The following is a 14,436-nucleotide window of genomic DNA, read 5'->3' as shown; positions in this document are numbered from 1 at the left end:
GAGCTGGGACACACATTCATGGTGAAACACCTGCATCCTTGCCAACATCAGTGATTCATCCCCCTTGTAGGCCAGGTAGGAACGTGGGACATACTGCTGGTGAGACAGGCTTACAGGTTTCAAAGAGGATGATGGAATCCCAGAGTAGTGCAGGCCAGAAGGTCACACTTTCTTGCTTGTTTTTATTAAATATACACAGTGGATTGTCGCTTGCCCCTTATTGTCCACGCTGGTGGGCTGTGTCTGGGCTGTCAGCCTCAGCTCCAACTGGACACACCCCACTTTTCACTGGTGGGTTTGCCACTGGTGCCTGTGTGGAGGTGGGGGTGTTTTGTCCATCGAGCAGAGCCCACATACATGAGTACACCCACATTTTATGGGTGGCTCTTTTCCAAGTTGCTAGCTTGGTACTTTTCAAAATGCGCTGAATGGTTGTTTGGAACTTGTCTCTGCTGACTCCACTGGGCTCAGTTTCAAATCTCTTCTAATCCACTAATGAGCCTTTATTAAAATGGGAGAGAGAGGTTGAATCAGTCTCTGGAAACATTACTAAAATAAAGTAGGAGCAGTGAAAAGATCAAAAGAGAACAACAATAAAGGAACGCTCAGTCTCCACCACCCCCTTTCAGTCTCTCTAAAGCTGATTTTTTTTTTTTAACCAGAAATGTCAATATTATTAGTTAATTTCAACAGTCTTTAATTTCGTTCTGCTTTAATTTTAATGTCATTTTTCAAGGAAGCTCCATGAGAAGTCTACCGTTCATTGGCAACTCCCTGCAACTTTATTTATTTATTTATTTAAAGTCAAATACCTCAGAGCGTTTAAATGACTAAATAGGCAATGCAATGCCAACCCTAGAGCGTTTTCGGGGTTCGACAATCATTCATCACCACACTGATTGTTACTTCTGCCCTCACCCCTTGGACTCCTTTGGCCACCTACTCTTGGCCTCTGCATCTAGGACATCCCGAGTTCACAATGACCCTGGGCTGAACTGGGAAGGAACCACTATGTACCTTTCAACAATGTCCACTCATCCTTAAAGTCACCAGTCAAGGAAGAGATGGCTTCCAGATAAGCAAAGTGACTTCCAACACCAGGCCCTCTGTTCTGAGGTGCCCTGATTTTCTGTTGTAGATATCTGCTTGGTACAGGTTCACTCCAACATGGAACAAGCGATGTTCGCTAGACTCAGAGCACAGATGGATGCAAGGCTCTAAGTCCCCAGTCCTAAGGAACTCGCGTTCTGCAGACTAGATTATTTCATAGAAGCTATAATAATTGTAGTCACTAGATTAAAAGAGAAAATCTTAATTAAAATATTGTGCTTAGTATTTATTTTTGTCAGTTCCTGTTTTCTTCATTAATTTTTTAATTGGGGAAAAAATGACCATGGATGATTTGAATTCACCTTTTTTTCTCTCTCTCTCCTTCTCTAAACATACCAAAGAGATATACATATAAATAGCATATATAGGAATTGTATACATGTACACATATATTAATAACATATCTATGTCTGTCCCACATATAGTATTTCTTTGTGTTCACTTGAGCCAACAATTTTTCTAATCATAACTTTAACTTATATAGCACTTAGTACTTTTTAGAGTACCTTTATAATGCCTTATCTCCTGTGGTCTTTATAGGGAAGAATGATTATCTTCAATGAAAAAATGGAAACAGTAACTCAGAGCAGTCACTGTCAAAGGTCAGATCGCTAGTTAGTGCTGCAATTAAAGAATGGAGCACACCTTTCGTAGTCTATCCTATTCATTCATTCTCTAAGACCTATTGAGTCCTCATATGCATGAGGCATTAATTTTGATACTAGATTCAACAATGAGCAAAAGAAGAGAAAAGCTTCTGGCTCCACGGAGCTTACGTTCCTGTGAGAAAGACAAAGAGGAAACTATATTATATAGACTACGAGTGATAAGTACCATAGGCAGAAGCAAGGAAGGATGGGTGATGAGAGTCTTGGATAGTCACAGTTTATAAATATACAAAATGTAGTTAGAGAGGCCCCACTGGGAAGGTGACATTTGAGAGAGATGTAAAAAAGGCAAGGGAATGACTTATGAAGTTAACAGGGGAGGAATAGGAAGTGCAAGGTCCCTGGGGCAGCACGCAGCTTCATGGGTTGAAACAGAATGAAAAGGAGTCCTGCAGGAATTGAGGCCCAAGACGCTTCTGGTTAGAATGGAAGGTGTGGGCTCACAGCATGGATGAAGCTAGAGGTTACTGAAAGAGCTTTATCTAGCTCTTTCTTTGTGTGATTCCAAAGTCCACTGGATGGTCGAAGACATAGAGTAAGCATGTCTCATGATCTGGATGCTTTTAAAAGTATTGTTCTGATAGATAGCTTGAAAAAAAAAAGTAACTCTAAGAGGGCACAATTGGGTGCTGGGAGTCCTAGTTTTAACCTAGTCGTAAGAGTTTTTGTTCTGAGTACATCCAATGAGCAGTGGGCATAAGGACTCAAGATCTGTATTCTGTTGGGGAGCCTTCAACTAATGGCTGGAGGGTCTTGGGGCAATTATTTAATGTTCATTCCAAAGGGAATTAAAAGCAAACAGTATATTAGTCTGAGACAGTTTCCACTAAGATCCCACATCTGTTTTTCTCTCTCCGAGGGCAGAGCCTCTTCCTGTGCTATGCCACCTCTGCCCTCATTGTGGCAGCTCTTACTTCCTTCCAGGTGTACAGAGGAGGTACAGAGGAGAGGCAGAGGACAATGGCTTTACTAGGCCCCGAGTTGTTCTGCAGTTCTAGGTTGCAACCCATAACTGGTGTCTTTTATTAAAAGCCATCAAAACTTGGCATTGCAGATATTTTGGAAGTTAGAAAAAGTAACTTAAATGGCTTACCTACCATTCTGTTCTAGAATTTATGTCACACATTAAGAGATAGACAGCTCTACCTGCACTTCTAGGGCTGGTATGCTTGTGCATACATGAATCTGCTCAGCTTTGGTTTCACCTCACTTTAGTTATTTGATTTGATGTCTGCAAAATGCTGTGTGCACATTTTTATGAGCCTTGGATGATTTACCTCCAAAGTTGCTTGAACTCTGAAATATGCTTTCAGTTTTCTAAAACCACAAATTATTTATCAAAGGGGCAAGGAAATTGAGGTCACTGAGCTAATATCTTACATAATTTTAAACTTCCTGAGTCCTGACATTTCCCAGCAGTCAGAGTGATGTGCGCTTGAGACAGATTTGATAAGAAGGAGAAAGAGACGAACGGAGGGGGAAGGTGCTAGTTGCTGTGTCCCTCTGCTTGCTTTGGATGTCAAATACCAGGAATCCAGCTAGGGCAGCAGAATGAGATGCAAAGTAATCCTGCCTTTCCTAGCATATTGTGCTTATAAAGAGTTAAGCAGGAACTGTGGAAAGACTTTGCTTGTTGGAAGCAAAAGTTATTTAAGGTCTGACCAAAAATCTTGACGTAAAACAATAGAAGAGATGATCATTAAATAAAATAAGAGAACAATATAGAAAATAAATCTTTGAAACACTGAATCACGTCAGCTTCTCCTGAGATACCTCAATACTGATTTGGAATGATTTCCTTCAAGATGTCAAAGGTAATTAGCAAATACCTTCAACAAGAAATAGAACAGTGAGAATGAAAAGACTGTAGAATATATAGGAGAATAAAAATTTAGAATAATAATTTAGATCAAATGTAAAGGATAAAGGAGGAAGAAAAGTAACTCTGATCTGTTTTACTTGGAAAGTAGTGACTATTGAGTGAAGGAGAAGAGACAAGCATCATTGATTTGAAATCCAAGGACTTCAGGGATTCTAGAGATGGCAAATTTTGGTTGTGTGAATTTACTTATGACAGATGGGTCCTTTCAAAGAGACCAGGGCAAAATACCATTTTGATTGTGAGAATCTTTTTCTTCTAAATTTTCTCTTTTCCTCTTTCTGTAAGGGGTGGAGGAATGACAGGTCCTAGATCCCTAATGGAGCTTTTACTCCATGGAAAAATCTCCAATGGAATCCTTGGCGATTCCCACTTCTGGAGGAAACAGCAGAGATCTCTTCGGGGGCCTCAGGGCTGTGAATTGAGTACTGGGAGCCTAGAGTCACCAGAGACACCAGATGTTTTCATGACTTCATGAGGATTTAATTTAATTAATGGATGGGACCCAGGAAGAAATGAGGTGACTGATGGTAGGGGGTGGGGGTGGATCCCAATTGCACTCACTTTAATTTCAGATGTAAAGAGTGTTATAGCTCCAAGCACGAGTGTTCTAATCTCATTGTGTTTATAATTTCAATTATCCCTGTTTTCCAAAGTGATTAGCAGAAGCAGTTCAGAAGAACAGTGTGTGTGTGCTGGAGAGGAAGTGATGAGCTAGCTGAAGCTCTGTCCCTCTTCACAGCCAGGTTTGCAGCGGGCAGGAGATGGTGCACGCTAGGAAGAGAGGGGTCTGCAGCTTCTGCAAGAAGGGAGGAGGGCAGCGCATGCTCAGTTCCTGAAAAAGAGACTTGGTGGGAAGCCAGGCTGATTCCTCTGGGACCTGAATGCTCGTGCTAATCCAGAAGCTGGCAGCTAGAAGGAACACTTATTTCTAGATAGAAGAAAAATGGAGTTGAAATGGACCTGACGATACAGGACTTTCTGAAATGATTTACATTAAATGACTCCATTATGGAGACTCACGTTAATGAATGAGGTCATTTTAATACCCATTTATGATCTATGTAAAAATCATTTCATACCCATGAGGATCACTGTGGGGAGATGATAAAAATTCCTGGCACTTGTCAAGGGCGCTATACACTTTGAGTCTTCACCTCTGATTCCACTGCAGTTTGTGCCTGATTCTCTATCATCCTTGTCATGAGCAATGTCAGTTGAACTTTTTAAAGTAATACGTATACAAAGTGAATGTGAAGACTTAACATTTTTCTCTCCACGTGTTTTGAATTTCTTTCTCAATATTCTAATGGGCTCATACGAGTCAGTCATGGAAATTCTTTTTGTGGTTTGGTTTTGTTTGTCTGATATGGGACAACTAGAAACAAACGGCTTCTTTTCATTTTGAAAAGCAACTATAACCTTCAAACTATAAACAATATATTCATCTTTCATTTTTTTTGTTTTAAATTTGTAGAAGTAAATTTCCTTTTAAATGAATACCATTAAAAATAATTTCTAGTACATTCCATTAGGATGTGGACTGCTGTGCACATTGACCATCTGGTTACTGGGATCAATCTTTTGACGTTAGCAGTAGAGTCATAAAATGCCTAGTTAGAGTTTTCTTTTAAAAATTTTTAAATATTTGTTCTAATTAGTTATACTCTATACAGTAGAGTACATTTATGCATTTTGATAAATCATACATAAATGGAGGATAATTTCTCATTTTTCTGAGTGTAAATATTGTAGTATCACGTCAGTCATGCAGTCTTATATGTACATTAGGTAATTCTGTCTGGGTTTTGCTGAGATTCTTGAATGTGAGAATTGCTTTGTTTAAGAATTTGGAAAAATTCATGATGATGTTTTCCTCCTGAATTTATACTGTCTTTTCTTTCCTTCCTCTTTAGGAACTTCAAGAATAAGAATGCAGGGCATTGTGCTATGACTATATGTGAACAATATGTTTTATTTTGTGGTCTCTAGGCTTCAGTCAAATATTTTATACTGATCTATTTCTGGAATCTCTTAACCAATCTCTGACCACTGTTAAACTCAACCAATGAGCTCTTCATTTCAGATATTACATTTTCAGTCTTAGAGTGACTACTTTTTTACAGATTCCAATTATTCAGTTAAATTCCACATCCTTTCATCCTTTTTTTGTTATCTTTTCTTCCCATTTCTTTACCACAGTGATGATCATTGTATTATGTGTAGTCCTTCAATACTAACTATAATGTCCTTTTTTTCCTTTGCATCTGCTTTGTTGTGTGTTCGTTCCACTTGGTCATTGATCACATTTTCATGCTAGTAATTGTTGCCGCATGCCAGATATCTCCTACAAAGCGAGTCTCAGCTTTGCAGAATGCTGCTTCTACCAGAGTAGGCCCTGTAAGGCAGATGAGGTGAGACACTGGGCATTTCAACCCTGGGCTGACATTTTAGGGAGCCCCCTGCCCCTTCAGCTCTGCTTCTGTCTGTTTCTCTCAGGCTTATCTTTCCCATACTTTTCATGGAGAGTCCTGAAAGATGGATAAAATTTGTCCTACTCTTTAGCATCTTGCAATACTCTACATCCAGAGATGACTGTATCAGGGAGACCAGCCAGTTTCTGACTCAGGCCCTTTTATCTCACGTGGTTTTTGTTTTCCTCCAATAACTGTGGGGTTACTGGAGATTTTAATCTACTTTCCAGAAACTTCCTAGTCCTGTAGCTCAGACTCAGAATTCAGCAAATGTACTGTGGGGAAAATTGAATGAACAATTGGGGAAACAGTCATTTCCTAGTTGTTGTGGCCGCTGATTTGAAGGCCGTGAGCTTTGCTGGGTTCTCTTTCCCCTCCTGTGGGACCAGCTTTGATTTTCAGAATGTAGTCAGAGCCAGCAAATGTCCTAGGGAAGAAGAAGGCCTGCAGAAGACAGCTCGCCTTTGCTTTCTGGAATTTTTGTTCATTTAAATGCTCTTCCATGATTTACTGATCACTTTACATGTGATTTCTTTTTCTTTTTCTTTTTTTGTGGTTGAATAGTATTTTTAAAAATTATTTATTTATTTTAATTAAAAATCATAAATTTACATAGGGCAATATTGTTTGATTCATTCTGTTATTTTTTCCCTTCCCCCCACCCTCCCACCCCTCTTTTCCCTCTATACAGTCCTTCCTTCCTCCATTCTTACCACCCTCCTTATCCCTAACCCTAAACCTAACCCTAACCCTAACGCTAACCCCTCCTACCCCCCCTTATATGTCCTCATCTGCTTATCAGCGAGATCATTCGTCCTTTAGTTTTTTGAGATTGGCTTATCGCACTTAGCACGATATCCTCCAATTTCATCCATTTGCCTGCAAATGCCATAATTTTATCATTCTTCATGGCAGAGTAATATTCCATTCTATATATATGCCACAGTTTCTTTATCCATTCATCAACTGAAGGGCATCTAGGTTGGTTCCACAATCTGGCTATGGTGAATTGAGCAACTATGAACATTGATGTGGCTGTATCTCTGTAGTATGCTGTTTTTAAGTCCTTTGGGTATAGGCCAAGGAGTGGGATACCTGGGTCAAATGGTGGTTCCATTCCAAGCTTTCTGAGGACTCTCCATACTGCTTTCCAGAGTGGCTGCACTAATTTGCAACCCCACCAGTAATGTATGAGTGTACCTTTTTCCCCACATCCTCGCCAACACCTATTGTTGCTTATGTTCTTGATAATCGCCATTCTAATTGGGGTGAGATGAAATCTTAGTGTAGTTTGGATTTGCATTTCTCTTATTACTAGAGATGTTGAACATTTTTTCATATATCTGTTGATTGCTTGTACATCTTCTTCTGTGAAATGTCTGTTCATTTCCTTAGCCCATTTGTTGATTGGATTATTTGTATTCTTGGTGTAGAGTTGGAAATTAGCGCTCTATCTGAAGTATAAGTGGCAAAGATATTCTCCCACTCGGTAGGCTCTCTCTTCACATTACTGATAGTTTCCTTTGCTAAGAGAAACCTTTTTAGTTTGAATCTATCCCAGTGGTTGATTCTAGCTTTTATTTCTTGTGCTATGGGAGTCCTGTTAAGGAAGTCTGATCCTAAGCCAACAAGTTGAAGGTTTGGACCTACTTTTCCTTCTATAAGATGCAGGGTCTCTGGTCTGATTCCGAGGTCCTTGATCCATTGTGAGTTGAGTTTTGTGCAGGATGAGAGATAGGGATTTAGTTTCATTATGTTGCATATGGATTTCCAGTTTTCCCAGCACCATTTGTTGAAGAGGCTATCTTTTCTCATTGCATATTTTTGGCACCTTTGTCTAGTATGAGAAATTGTATTTATTTGGGTTTGTGTCCATGTCCTCTATTCTGTACCATTGATCTACCTGTCTATTTTGGTACCAATACCATGCCGTTTTTGTTACTATAGCTTTGTAATAGAGTTGAAGATCTGGTATTGCGATACCCCCTGCTTCGCTCTTTCTACTGAGGATTGCTTTAGCTATTCTGGGTTTCTTATTCTTCCAGATGAATTTCATAATTGCTTGCTCTATTTCTGTAAGGTACATCATTGGGATTTTAATTGGAATTGCATTGAATCTGTATAGCACGTTAGGTAGTATGGTCATTTTGACAATATTAATTCTTCCTATCCAAGAACATGGGAGATCTTTCCATCTTCTAAGGTTTTCTTTAATTTCTTTCTTTAGAGTTCTGTAGTTGTCATTGTAGAGGTCTTTCACCTCTTTTGTGAGATTGATTCCCAAGTATTTTATTTTTTTTGATGCTATTGTGAATGGGGTAGTTTTCCTAATTTCTCTTTCTGAAGATTCATCACTTATGTATAAAAATGCATTGGATTTATGAACATTGATCTTGTAAACCTGCTACTTTACTGAATTCACTTATGAGTTCTAAGAGTTTTCTGGTGGAATTTCCAGGTTCCTCTAAATATATAATCATGTCATCAGCGAAGAGGAATAGTTTGAGTTCCTCTTTTCCAATTCGTATCCCTTTAATTTCTTTGGTTTGTCTAATTGCTCTGGCTAGAGTCTCAAGAACAATGTTGAATAGAAGTGGTGAAAGAGGGCATCCCTGCCTTGTTCCAGTTTTTAGGGGGAATGCTTTCAGTTTTTCACCATTTAGAGTGATATTGGTCACGGGCTTAGCATAGATGGTCTTTACAATGTTAAGGAATGTTCCCACTATCCCTATTTTTTCTAGTGTTTTGAGCATGAAGGGATGCTATATTTTATCAAATGCTTTTTCTGAATCTATCGAAATAATCATGTGATTCTTAACTTTTAGTCTGTTGATATGGTGAATGACATTTCTTGATTTCCAGATGTTGAACCAACCTTGCATCCCTGGGATAAAACCCACTTGATCATGGTGCACTATCTTTTTAATATATTTTTGTATGCGATTTGCTAAAATTTTGTTGAGAATTTTTGCATCGATGTTCATTAAGGATATTGGTCTGAAATTTTCTTTCCTTGATGAGTCTCTGTCTGGTTTATGTATCAAGGTGATATTGGCTTCATAGAATGAGTTTGGGAGGGTTCCCTCCTCTTCTGTTTTATGGAATACTTTGAGAAGTATTGGAATGAGCTCTTCTTTAAAGGTTTTGTAGAACTCGGCTGAGAACCCATCTGGTCCCGGACTTTTCTTTGTTGGTAGGCTTTTGATGACCTCTTCTATTTCATTGCTTGAGATTGATTTATTTAAGTTGTGTATGTCCTCCTCGTTCAGTTTAGGTAATTCATATGTCTCTAGAAACTTGTTGATGTCTTCAAGATTTTCTGTTTTGTTGGAGTATAGATTTTCAAAATAGCTTCTAATTATGTTTTGTATTTCACTCGTGTCTGTTGTGATATTTCCTTGTTCATTCCAAATTTTAGTAATTTGAGTTTTTTCCCTCTTTCTCTTTGTGAGTGTGGCTAAGGGTTTATCAATTTTGTTTATTTTTTCAAAGAACCAACTATTTATTTTGTTAATTTTTCTGATTGTTTCTTTTGTTTCAATTTCGTTGATTTCGGGTCTGATTTTAACTATTTCCTGTCTTCTACTACTTTTGGTGTTGGTCTGCTCTTCTTTTTCTAGGGCTTTGAGCTGTAGTGTTAAGTCATTTATTTGTTGATTTCTACTTCTTTTGTTGAATGCGCCCCATGAAGTAAATCTTCCTCTAAGTACTGCTTTCATAGTGTCCCAGAGATTTTGATATGATGTGTCTTTGTTCTTGTTTACTTCTAAAAATATTTTTATTTCCCTCCTGATGTCTTCTGTTATCCATTCATCATATAATAGTTTATTATTTAATCTCCAGGTATTGGAGAAGTTTCTGTTTTTTATTCTGTCATTTATTTCTAATTTCAATTCATTATGATCTGATAGAGTACAAGGAAGTATCTCTATCTTCTTGTATTTTCTAACAGTAGCTTTGTGGCATAAGACATGGTCTATTTTAGAGAAGGATCCATGTGCTGGTGAGAAGAAAGTGTATTTGTTCTTTGTTGGATGGTATATTGTATATAAGTCGGTTAAGTCTAAATTGTTGATTGTGTTGTTGAGATCTATGGTATTCTTTATTCAATTTTTGTTTGGACGATCTATCCAGCAGTGAGAGAGGTGTATTAAAATCGCGTAGTATTATTGTGTTGTGGTCTATTTGATTTCTGGAACTGAGAAGGATTTGTTTGACGTACACGGATGAGCCAATGTTTGGGGCATAGATATTTATGATTGTTATGTCTTGCTGATTTATGCCTCCCTTAAGCAGTATGTAATGTCCTTCTTTATCCCTTCTGACTAGTTTTGGCTTGAAGTCCACATTATCTGAAATGAGAATGGATACTCCAGCTTTTTTGCTGTGTCCGTGTGCATGGTATGTTTTTTCCCATCCTTTCACCTTTAGTCTGTGGGTATCTCTTTCTATGAGGTGAGTCTCTTGCAGGTAGCAAATTGTTGGATTTTTCTTTTCAATGCAATCTGCTAGTCTGTGTCTTTTGATTGATGAGTTCAGGCCATTAACATTCAGGGTTATTATTGTGATATGATTTGTATTCCCAGTCATTTGACTCATGTTTGTTTTTTGACATGATTTGGTTTCTCCCTTATTTGGCTATTCCTTTAGGCTAGTTCCTCCCGTTGCTGATTTACATCGTTGTTTTTCATCTCTTCCTCATGGAATATTTTGCTGAGAATGTTCTGCAATGCCGGCTTTCTTTTTGTAAGTTCCTTTAGCTTTTGTTTATCACGGAAGGATCTTATTTCGTCATCAAATCTGAAAGTAAGTTTTGCTGGGTATAAGATTCTTGGTTGGCATCTGTTTTCTTTCAGGGCTTGGTAAATGTTGTTCCACGCCCTTCTAGCTTTTAGGGTCTGGATTGAAAAATCTGCTGATATTCTTATTGGTTTCCCCCTGAATGTAATTGGATTCTTTTCTCTCGCAGCCTTTAAAATTCTGTCTTTATTTTGTATGTTAGGTATTTTCATAATAATGTGCCTTGGTGTGGGTCTGTTGTAATTTTGTATATTTGGAGTCCTATAAGCCTCTTGTACTTGGTTTTCCATTTCATTCTTCAGATTTGGGAAATTTTCTGGTATTATTTCATTGAATAGATTGTTCATTCCTTTGATTTGTTTCTCTAAGCCTTCCTCAATCCCAATAATTCTTAAATTTGGCCTTTTCATGATATCCCATAATTCTTGTAGATTCTGTTCATGATTTCTTACCGTCTTTTCTGTTTGGTCAACTTTGTTTTCAAGATTAAATATTTTGTCTTCAATATCTGAGATTCTGTCTTCCAGGTGTTCTATCCTATTGGTTATGCTTTCTATGGAGTTTTTAACTTGGTTTATTGTTTCCTTCATTTCAAGGTTTTCTGTTTGTTTTTTTTTTCAATATCTCTAACTCTTTATTGAAATGATCTCTTGCTTCCCGTATTTGCTCCTTTAACTGTTGATTGGTGAGATCATTTAATGCCTGCATTTGCTCTTTCATCTCCTCCTTCAATGCCTGCATTTGCTCTTTCATCTCCTTGTTTGCTTTTCTGATTGTTTTAATTATGTACATTCTGAACTCCCTTTCTGACATTTCTTCTGCTGTGCTGTCATTGGGTTTTATTGATATAGTATCTAGGTTTGTTTGGGACATTTTCTTCCCTTGTTTTCTCATATTGGTCGTATGTCAGTGGGACTTTGTGATATTGCAGAATTCTTCTATTGGCTTATAGTGTCCCTGTAGATATCCAGTGTATCACCTGCCTGCCTTCAGTAGCCTGAAGGCTTGGAGTAACTTGATAACGCAGTGCTTCCAAGGAAAGCTGTCCCTAGCCTGCTACTGGTTCCAGGACTTGGAGCTGGCTCCGTGTGGAAAGGCTCTCACTGGCTGGCCTGTCCTGGTCTCGGAAGCAACCTGCAGGCAGGAACTCGCCGCCCTGGTTCAGGGATTTGAAGCTTGGTTCTGTGCAGGAAGGCTCTCACTGGGGGGCCTGCTCCTTGATGCTGGAGAATCTGGCCCTGTGGGAGGAGCTCACCTCCTGAGTGCGCAGGGCTGCCTGGGGAAGACTCTAGCTGCCCTACCCTACTCTAATAAGCCACCTGAATCTGGGCCTGCCGCCCGGGCAGTGCTTCACCGGGTGGGGGAGACTCACCCCGTGGCTCTATTTTAGTCTGAGTCTCTCAGTGCCTCCCCTTCTTGAATCCTGGATTCTGGAGTGACTGTAGATGCAGTCACCCTCTAGTCCGCCATCTTGGATTGCCTGATTTCTTTTTCTTAATCAATTTGTTGGTCTAACAGGAATTTGTTTTCTGCAACGAATTGCCTATAACTAGAAGTCCCAGAAGTACTTTAGGGTTAACTTCTAGAAACCTAGGGCAGTTATGCCCATCCAATCTGATAGTGTATAAAGAGATCTTTGTCAGTTTTTTCAGGAGCTTCAGATGGTTGTACTCCTCTTGTATTGAGTAATGAAGATTATATTCCAATAGCCATATTTATCACTCAATTATTTTTCAAAATGGAAAATATTTGTTAAGGTGATTCCCAGGTGAGGAAATACTGCAGTAATTAGAATTAAATTTACAGAACCTTAAAGGTGTTGGCATGGGGTCCACCCACATGCAAAGCTTGCCTGTCCCTTTTTGTCCACTTAGTGTATGAGAAGTGCAGGGTGTCCATGGAGCATTTTCTCAAAGCACCTCTGTAAGAAACAGTGATGCTCTACATGCTAACACCGGAGCATGCTGGACCTGGGATGTCATCCTCTGATTCAGAGGACCTACATGTGAGGAACTGACTGCCATTGTTCTTAAGTATGGCATCTCTTTGCAATTTAAGTTGGCCTCTTTATGTACTCTGAATAAATACTCCTTTTGGAAAAGTTTAGTTTTGTCCCCTCTGTTTTTTTCTCTGTGTGACTCTTCTAACACCATGCTGTCCCAGCTTCATTCTCTATGTAAATTTTCTCATCAACATCATTGTACCTTGCCATTTCAAAAATATTTTTAAAATTTTGTTTTATTGGAGTCTGACAATGAATGTACCTGACTGGGCATGACTCAAGTTCCACTTGAGAGACAAGAATGCTACAAGTGGAGAAGGTAAGTACAATGAGGAACAGCAGGTGACAGGATTTAAAGCCAGGTCATTTTATTTCTTTTTTCTACAACCTCATTATGTGATTCTATCCCAGCTGAGATGACAGATGGCACTAGAGCAAGAACATTTCCTTGCATCTGGTGTATGGCTGGAAAGTGAAGATTCCCACAAAAAATATGGAAGGAATCTTTACCCTTTCCTTTAACTTCCTTTTTGGAACTTGGCACTCACCAAGGTTAGATAACAGAAAAGGGACTTATGTAACTTATGTCAAAGAAGAGAAAACTATGGAGACTCTCTTGGTAGCATATGGAATAAGGTGTTCATCTTTGGAAGTATACAAGGTCTCTTGGTTTTAGAGGTGGCTTGACCCTTAATTGTACCAGTGAGTTCCAAATTCTTTCCTGCTTCTCTTTCGACCTCAATTTTACTCTTGGATTAGATACCTATTTTCCCTCCAAAGGTCCATCTAGAGGAAACTGGATGATACTGAATGACTGGTAGGAAGAGGGATGTGAGAAAGTTGAGATTCAGAGGGACGATGCTCTGATAAATTTTAAGAAATTACACAGAGAAACTGAGACATGAAAGATTTCCAAGGTCATTGAGGACAGGGGTAAGTTGTGGAGGACAAAGCAAACATATTGAGCCAGTACTCTTACTGGATAATCTTATCTCTTAAATGATACAATGTCAGCAATTTCATAGGGTTCAACACAAGGTTTTTATAACTCTTCTACTCTGAGGTAATAACTTTTTTTGATAGTGAAAGTTACAGTCATTCATCACTTGACAATGGAATAAATTGCTAGACATGTATGGTTTGACAGTTCTGTCACTGTGTGAACATCATTGAATGTACTTATGCGAACCTAGATGGTCTAGCCTGCTACACACTTATGCTTTCGTGTGTGCGTGTGTGTGTGTGTGTAAAAACCTATTGTTTCCTAGGGCTTTTATGAACACATAAGGAATTAAATTAACAAGAGAAAATGATGCAATAAAGAGACAGTAAACCTGGGCCATGTAAGGCTACTTTTGGCATAATAGGGCAGACTGTTAGTTAACATTTTAAAAAAATATTTTATAGTTAAAGGAATACACTCTAAAATAATGATAAAATATAGTATAGCAAATACATAAAGCAGTGGCATAGTAGTTTATTTTCATTATCAAGTATTATGTA

Source organism: Sciurus vulgaris (genome assembly GCF_902686455.1).
Source record: "Sciurus vulgaris genome assembly, chromosome: 6".
Taxonomy (NCBI): domain Eukaryota; kingdom Metazoa; phylum Chordata; class Mammalia; order Rodentia; family Sciuridae; genus Sciurus; species Sciurus vulgaris.
This window is presented reverse-complemented; position numbering follows the sequence as displayed.